The following is a 9,228-nucleotide window of genomic DNA, read 5'->3' on the forward strand; positions in this document are numbered from 1 at the left end:
CTGCAATGCTGGGTTTGTTTATTTTTTTTTTCCTTTTTGAAATCTGAATACACATCAAGCATGTTTTAAAGCTACAACTGCTCCAAGCCAGCTGAATTGGCTGCAAGCCTGGATATTATAGGGAGGAATTTAGTCTTGGAAATCTGACAGCATCAATGGTCTTTAGGTCCCTGGTGTCTTTCAAAGGGGCCCTGAATGTCACTGCTCCACTGAAACAGCCTTTTCTAGCAGGTAAGCCCATTAGTAAACAGATCAAAACCAATTTGTTACAACTGTAGCTCATAGGGTTAAAAAGTTTTATTAAAAAAAGAACTCAGCACCCTCAAAAAAAAAAAAAAACCAAAAAAAAAACCAAAACCAAAAAACCCAACAGTTTGGAATTTGTTTTCAAAAGGGCATTAAAAATAAATTCCTTGACAACTGTTATTCGAAATCAGTGGCTTTGGAGAAAGGCAAACTGTGCATTATCCCATGGGAAGCATCATAGAGGGACCCAATTCCACACCTTTGGCTCCATCCACATTAGAAAATGAAGAATAAGCCAAGGGATTCCGTTCCAATGCAATTGTTTCCTTTGCTGGCCATGGATTTGTTTCAGATCATAGTGCAAGCTGGGAAGGGCTTGGAAAACTCTGCTTGTTTATGGGACAGGGCTGGAAACTTTGGTGCTGTCAGATCTCCGTGACGCTGCTGTGGGAGCAGCAGTGCTGAGGTCTCTGTCTGACAGAGCCACTCAAACAGACCAGGGCTGAACAGAATAAAAACATTTATCCACCAATAGAAATGTCTTCTTTTATGTTTTGGATTTATTACTTGATAGTGAAAAGAAACTATTTGAAAGAGTCTACCAACACACAGGATCAACAAATAATTCCACTATGCTTCTGGGTTTGTTTTCCATACTACAGTGCTGCAAACACATAGCGTGACTCAGGGTTTGCCATGCTGCTGACACTGCTACCTGTGCATGTAATGCTCTGATGTCCAGTGGCCCTAATTAGATGAACAAATGTGGGAACTAACTGAGTCACTTCATCAAGTCTGACCTTGCACTGTCAGTGAGCTGAAACCAGGGAGGACCCTCCTTTTCTAACCCTAACCCTGACACTCTAACCCTAACACTTCAAGCACTAAGTTAATGGCTGCATCTGACAGAAAGAGACAGGGTTAGCTGGGGCATGGGTCAGATCTGTAAAAAAAAATCTATGTTCCTCTGCCATGACTTGGATGGTACCCTTTCATGTGTCAAGGCCAGCCCATGACATCCTCCCCACACAATGTCATTTAATACAGTTGCCCAGGCTTAATCTTACTCGAGCCAAAGGTTGAGCTGGCCCCTTCTATAGAAGTAATACATTCTATAGTCATTGTGACCTCCTCTCCCTGATTTACATGGTGTTTCCTTTAGCAGGGCTTGCTGGCATCCTGTTTGCCTGGTTCCTTTTGTGTTGTAGCTTCATTCTGGGCTGAAAATACTGTCAGGGTTTCTACACGATGATTGGGCATGTCTGAAGAGCGTGAAGGCTACTGAAAGGAATATGCTTCTAAACTGCAGATACTCCTTTTTCTTTCCTCCTTCAGGGCAAAAAGTCAGTTTTACAACAGGATTTCTTGCCATAGTCCTCTGAACTCCCACATCAGGATATGCATTTCCCATGCCACTGTTGCCAGACATTGCCCTTCCTTACCCTCAGCCTTAGGACCCTCACCTCTCATGACTGACTTGCTGCTTTGTGAAAGACTTTTTTTCTCACTTAGCAATATGTTCCCTCACTGCCTGCCTACTATTGGTTAGAGTGGGGTAACACATAGTTTTGCTGCTAGGTCAGGCAAAAAATGTATTTACAACAGACTCAGGTTGTCCCAGAGGTACAGCCTTCCCCTCCCCCCCAGCTCAGGGCTGTGCTCCTGTTTGCAATACAAACACACAACGTGTCTTGCTGCAGGATTAGAAAACACCTCACTCCTGTTTTGGCCAAGGTTATTTGGCCAAGGTGTTGCTGCTTTTGTGATCTCATCTTTTGCATTTCCATGCACACAAGACCAGCCAGTTCCATCAGGGTTAAACCATCATTTAGTTGTAAATACCCATGCAAAAATCCACAGTCCACTGAAATTGGTGGGATAATTCCTTGGTTGCCCCCTGTTCTCCTATTTCAATGGAACTTCAATCACATGAGTAAACCCAGTGAGACCAGGCCATGATTTAATCAATGAGATAATCAGGTCTTGTCTTGCTTTTGTTTCAGAGTCCTGTAGACTCAGAGGAGAAAGCCTCTGGATTAGCAAAGCTGTATTTTCCAAAGAGTTTTGCAGAGATGTGGGAGGCACCGGAAAGGGAAAGAGCTGGAGAACAGGTCTTTAGATCTTTAATAGCAATGGCATGAGGAAGGCTCTCTTCCCGTGCCTGTTCTTGTCATTGCCTGCCTGGAAATATCTTGACACAAAGCTGGTTTGAAAGGGCAGGAATGTCTATTTGCATTGGGACTGCTTAATCGTAGGTTGAATAGAAGATCAGAAAATTCCAGCTGAAAAGAGCACCTTCCCAGCTCCCTACTCTCATTCACTGGGTCTTGTTGGGACAGCTGAAAGGCAGGAGTTCCCTGGATGCTGAGAGACCTGTGACTTCCTTTTTTCCTGAACAAAGGCCAGGTCACCGGAGAATTCTGCTTTGTGAAGCTGACGTTGAAGTCTTCTTCATGCAACTTACCCCAGCAGAAACACTGAAGCAGCAATGACTTGTCCCATACAGTGATGGAGAAAAAGCCTTGCTAGGATCCACTACAAAACTCTAAGAGAGGCCCCAGAGCACACTCAGGGGAAACTTTCAAGCACTGGTAATAATTTCCCTCTGGGTTCCACCCTCCTGTCTCCTGCTATGCAACATCATAGCAGCTGGAGATTTAGTGCTGTTGGATTAAGTCCAGGTTTCAGACCTGGTCCTGAACTCTGCCTTTCATCTCTCCTTGATAGAGGCCTGTTGAAAAAAGCACAGCCAGTATTGGTGCAGAGGGGAGGATTGCAGAGGGGGGGCTTGGGTTTGTTTCTTTTTACTTTCCTTGAACTTGAAAATACCTATTGGGATTCCATACCAACAAAACAACCTTCTTAAGAGGGACCAAGCATGGGAAATATGACATCAAATACTCAGTGGAAGCAAACTCAGGATGACAGCAAATATTACAGTGTGACCTGGCCTTGGTGGTGTCTGGCATCTGCTGTAACAGTACACTGAAACAGGGTCACTTAAGAGAAAATATTCAAAATTTTAGCAGGCTCAGGGAGCCTTTTCTATGGCCCTATGTGACAAGTTTGAAAAGTTTTTTAAATATAGATTAAACAGGTGATTAAAGCTGTGTATTTTCTGAAATAGTTCAAAAGGAGTTGTTGTGGTTGCAAGAGTGCACTCTATCTCCTCAAAGGCAGCTCAGGAGATCCCATCAGATACTGCCAGTGCCCAAGAGAGGCTGGAGTCAGAGTTGTGTGCTGCTTGGTCTGGATGTTCAGCAGCTGCTGAAAACCTGAATGTGTTAAAAAGGGGCTTTTGTTGCTCTGTGTCCTCCAAGGGCTGGGGGCAGGTGAAAGTCCCAAGCCCAGTGTGCTACCTGAGGGCCCCAAGTACCATCAGTGCACATTGCACTGGCTGTGAAGTCACCCACAATTTTATCCTGCAGTTCAGTCATGTCACAGAGCTGCTACTCATCAGTAATGAACATTAGAGCTCCTCCCTATGCCCACATCAGCTCCTGGTTGCTGGTTCTTTGTGACTGGCCATTTATGGGAAAATATGTGCTTTTGAGAGTATGAGTTTTTGCCATGGAAGCACTCTGCCTATGCAGACAGGGTTGTTCTTCTTGCCAGTTTTCAGCCTTAGTCCTGTGTACATGATTTAGCCTTTGGAGAAGGAGGTAATCAGAGCATCCCACGTGTGTTTGGAGAGGAATGCACAGCAGCTTGTGAAAATGATCTAGTGCATGTGTTGAGCACCAAGAATGTCAGCAGGCAGAGCTCTGAGGGCTCTGCAGGGGCAACTCACTGCTCTTTGCAGTCACTGCTGAGAGCAGTTCTGAGCAGCAACCATCAAACAGCCATGGCTGTGAGGAGCACAGTGTTCATCCTGGAAAACTGGACCCCCAGGAGCACCTTCCTTCCTGTTTCAAACAGATTAGTTAAGAGGAGCACAGCAAAGTTCACATGGCTTACCTAAAAACGATTTTAACCTGAAATAAGAGAAATAAGATATGGGAACAGCTCCCCAGTCTGGGATCCAGGATCAGGAACTCCACAGGGGATGTGTATTGCATGGCACAGGTTACAACTGATGGGCTGAGCTCACTGTCTGTGAGCTGTGGGCTGGGGCATCTGAAGTGTGAGATAAACTGAGCTGGGAGATAAACTGGGGTAAACTGAGCTGTGAGATAAACAGCACCAGCAGGCTGACCATGGCTGCAGACCCTGCAACTCTCAAGAGGAGCACATGTGAGTTAACATGGATCACATCATGTGTGTTTGTAACTGCATGGCTGCAGCATGTGTTTTTGGATGGGTGTGTTTACAGATGTTTTTGGCCCACTTAAAATATCCTTGGCAAGAGGCATTTCTGTGAATCTGAACCAAGCCAAACACACCTCTGAGGTCATTACTGCCATGAGATCACCACCTAGGCACAGTGCTCAGGACCTCTGAAGGCTCTTTTTGTCTTTTTTTTTAACATTTTTTTTCTCCTATTTGAAGCTGATTCAGAGCAATTACTATTCACCAAAGGAACAAACTGAAACCCTTTACAAACCAGAGCTGTAACAGCAGGGCATGGAGATGGCATGCAGGGGCTCAGACAAAGTGTGTGTGGCTGTGGTCTGATTCTTCAGAAGGACTCCAGACTCCTGAAGTCAGTGTACATATCAGATTACCATGATCCTCTGGGATTTTGAGCAGAGCCTCCCATTAGGTCACTATATCTATGTTTTCACTTTCTGAAGGATATTTATGAACAAGCTTGATTTTTTTTCCCCTCTACTTTGTCTTCCAACCTGTTAATTTTATTTATCAACTTCTTTGGCCCATGCTTTTCAGGAACCTGGCTTAGAGAGGGCTCTGATGTCACTTGCTAGCTCCTCGGGGTGTTGGGGGTCACTTTCAAATGTCACTTGCTAGCTCCTCAGGGTGTTGGGGGTCAGCTGCATCTTGGTCTAAGCCATGTGGGTCAGGCAGTCTCCAAACCAAGCCAATTAAAAAAAAAATATTTTTAAGCAGAAGGAGCAAAACCTTGAACTGCAAAATGTTGAAATTGGGAGGAGTATAGTTGGGAGGCTACTGCAATGAAGGATGAAGCTTTTGTTTTCCCTCTGGTAACACTGATATGTGTGAATACTTTTTGTAAGAAGGCAATGGCTCAGTGACTCAAAAATCAGGAGAAACATTTCTGGAGAGGTTGCTCTATAATGACCCCCAGACCCAGCACTACAGCAACTCTGAAGCCTCTCTGTGTGCTCAAGGGAGCTTTGAAAAGGTGCTGATGGTTTGCTTGAAGGGATGGACAGCTCTTGCTGAACCTTGGCACCCTACCCAGACCCTTATACCACAGTTCTTCTTCCTCAGACAAGGACACTGGATATAAAGGGTTTACAGGGTACAGTAAGGATGTGGCTGATGGGGTTGAAAAGGTGGCAGAGCATCTGGGATGAAGTGTTCTGTTTGGCAGCACAGAGCAGGCACTGCATCCTTCTCCATGCCACCCACAGACATTCTGCCTCTCATCTCATCTTTGCAATCCTCTCACACACAGCCATACACAGCCTCTTTTGTCTCCTTCCCACTCCCTTGACACCACCCACACACCCACACATCCACTCTCTCTCAAATACTTTCTTCTGCTCTGGTTTTCATGCAGATGCCTCCCCTCTGGACCCTGTCTTGCACAACATCCCCTCCTGCCTGGCACTAGCACCCTCCCTCTCCAGACCATATGCAGAGCAGAGGCATTTCCTTTTATTGTCCCTGCAGCCCCTGCAGCCCCACCCAGCTCCCGTCTATTCCTTGCAATAACACATTTGGAGTGGAAGTAATCCTGCTCAGAGCAGCCACACAGACAACACAGGAGAGCTGTCTTCACCCCACATTGCTTCTACTAGTAGACTACTACTTCCTGCCTGTGGTCCCAGAGGAAGAGGCTAACTCAGGCTTGGAATAGGTGGTGGCAAGATGCCCTGCGCTGCTCAAAGGCTGTGAGAATGTTTGCAAAGCACCTCCATGCTCTGCTCTGCAAGAACAAACCTGGCACAGGCAGCTTCAGCAACGAGTTCTCCAGCAGATCCTGGGATATCCACCTGGTCTGCAAAAATGTGTGAGCATGACAAGGATCAGAATGACATGGCAATGTCTTTATGGGTGGTAAAGCACATGATCTCCTTGTTGAGGGTGATGGCAAAAGGGCTGGAGAGGACCAGTGATGACCATCTGAGACCAGCAGTCTGTATTACACAGTCACAGGCAGAACAGCTTCAGTGCAGTCAGAGAAACAACACCAGCTTGTGCATGCCAAGGAACTGACCCCAAAAGGTAAATCTTAGTAGTAGGTGACAAAAAAAAAAAAAAAAAAAAAAAAAAATCCACCAGAAATAAGAGCATAAGCAGGACTCTGCCCATATAATCCATTTCTCTCTTAGAAAAGCAAATTTGGAGGCACAGAGCATTTCTGTATTGTGATAAGCTGCAGCCTACAGGACCACACTGGACTAGGGGAGATTTCCAGCAGTGTCTCTGAGCTCTTTCCTCAGGACTTCCCCATAAGGAGCTCCTGTGCCAGTGATAAGCTGGGAACACTCTTGGCTCTCTACCACTGTCCGCTCCTGAGAGGCCAAACACAAACTGGAGTCCACTGTTTAATACAGAGCTTGTCAGCCCTTTCACAGCAAATCTGTTTTCCCTTACTCCTCCTCATTTCCAGAATTCCCAGACCCTGCCACTGCACTGCCAGCTCCATACAGAGCCCAGAGGAATGTGTTACAAGACACCAGCTCCTTGCTTCATCTTTAGTGTTGGTGTATTTTGCTAGCAGGGTGCACCTTGCTGGTGATGGATCAGTGATGCTGCACAGGGCCAAGGACCCAGTGAAATCAGTGCTGCCAGGAGCTGTTAGTGAGGCACAGCCTGATCCCAAAGTCATCAGACTCTGGCATGGAAAGGACAAATGGTGCCCTGGGAGCTGGCTGGGTGAAACATATGTGCCATTTTTTCTGAGATGAAGTTGGGATAAGATCTTCAAGCATCATGAAAACACTGTCAGCACTGCTGCTGCTGCTGGGGAAACCAGCTTATGCCAGCTTAAAAAGAATCTGAAAGTAAAATACTTTCAGACAGCGACAGACAAGGGACAAAGGCAAAGGGACAGACAGAAGCCAAACCCCTGTGGTGGTCAGTGCCAGGGCTGGCAATGGAACAGCCCCAGCTGCTGACTCAGCCAGGGCAGCAGTCCCTCACTCAAGCTTGCTATAGACCTGCAGAAGCAAATGAACACAGCAGGGAAGGCACAGAACTGAAGACTCCACATCTGTATCTCTAAGCTCTTCCTCTCCTCATTAGGCTGGAGACATTTGGCAAGGGATATTGTTACACCCCTTCCTGAACTGGGGACAGTGGCAGGAGTGAAGGGCACTGAATCCACCAGCCCTAACCCTTGATACACCATGGCTGTCTGAGACTGGTGAGGACCATGGGCATGTGGCAAAGCTGATTGCTCTGGAGATGGTTTTAATAGAGAAACCTTGCATTGGGATCAATTCTGGGACACTGACATCTCTGTCAGCTGTCTAGAGCAGGAGGAGTAGTCATGGGCTTTGAGAGGTGCTCAGTGCTGCTTTCTGGAAATGTCTGACAGCCCCAGCCTAGTAAGAACTACTGACTCTCCTCTCCAGGGAAGGCATTGCCAGAACTTTTTCAATGTTTAACTAATTAGAAGCTTAATTGCTTTTGTGTTATATGTAAAAGAAAACCCTAGCAAGGACTTTTGCCACACAGACAGATGAGAGGCCAACATTTTTCCAACCAAAATGAATGAATCTGATGAAAATGTGGTGAAAATTTGCAAGTACTCAGATGTAAAACCTCCCAGTGCCTAGACCTCACTTCATCTTTAGCTTGGCAGACTTGGTTCACAATACTTTCCTTCCTGCTCCATGTTTTGAGGGGTTAATAATGCTTATTAAAGTGAGGACTCTTGTGTTCCATTGTTTTATATAATTTCTACTACTAAAAATGTATGTTCTTATGACAAAAGGTCAAAAGAACACTTTCTAAGCATGAAGACATGCAAGTCCTCTGGCCTTGTAGTCTGACTGGGTATAATTCCATTAAAATTCATTAAAAACACCATGTCCAGGTGAATTAGAGCCTTCTGGTTTGTCTTGTGAGGGAATTATGTGTTTTTCATACTCAAAATAAGCAAAGCTTTCTCTTTACAGCTCCTCCCATCTCACATAAAGATATATTTAAGTTTAATTGTAAAGTGCTTCACAATTCTTGTGGGAAAATTTCAAAGTGCCAAGTACTACACTGCTGCAATTATCAGTTTGGCCCCCTATAAAAGATGCTGTGATGTGCATCCTTATTAGAGAGGGGAACCTTATCATGAGGATGAACTCATGTCAATCTTTTCTTTTGGTGCGCTGGACTCCAGTCTTCCCTTCCACATCTGACATGTGGGTTTTATTGTTCAACTGGCTTTCTTCTTGCACAAACATCCTGGCTGAAGCACATGGAAAGGGAGGAGGGCAGACATTCCTCTCTGTATATGTTTGAGCTTTTCTGTCTTCTTGCTATGTGGTCCCAGGAACACAGGGAGGTCCCTGCATAGCTCTTTGTTTCCCAGTTTCCAAGGCCAGATGACACATTCTGGTGTCTTGTGGCTCTTTTACCTCTAGGCTCTGAATTTGTTATGAACAGAGCTGAGATGCCCTCACCAAGACACCGTGCAGCTAAGGAACTTCCTATTGGTAACCACTGTGGAAACAGAGCAAGTTGCTCTGAAAAAAAAAAAAAAGGCAGAGAGGCCCTGGCAAGGCACTTTTCTGGCACTGATCTTGGCAGAGGGCACTGTTCTCATCACCTGTGCAGAGATCTGGTGCCGTGCACCTTGGCCACTGTCACAGCACAGGCGATGGATTTGTTGGCCATGCCCAAGTGCATTGCACCCAGTGGTGCCTTCTGCTGGGCTTCTGACTTGGTCCTTTG

This window comes from Haemorhous mexicanus, chromosome 14 (assembly GCF_027477595.1).
Source record: "Haemorhous mexicanus isolate bHaeMex1 chromosome 14, bHaeMex1.pri, whole genome shotgun sequence".
Lineage (NCBI taxonomy): Eukaryota > Metazoa > Chordata > Aves > Passeriformes > Fringillidae > Haemorhous > Haemorhous mexicanus.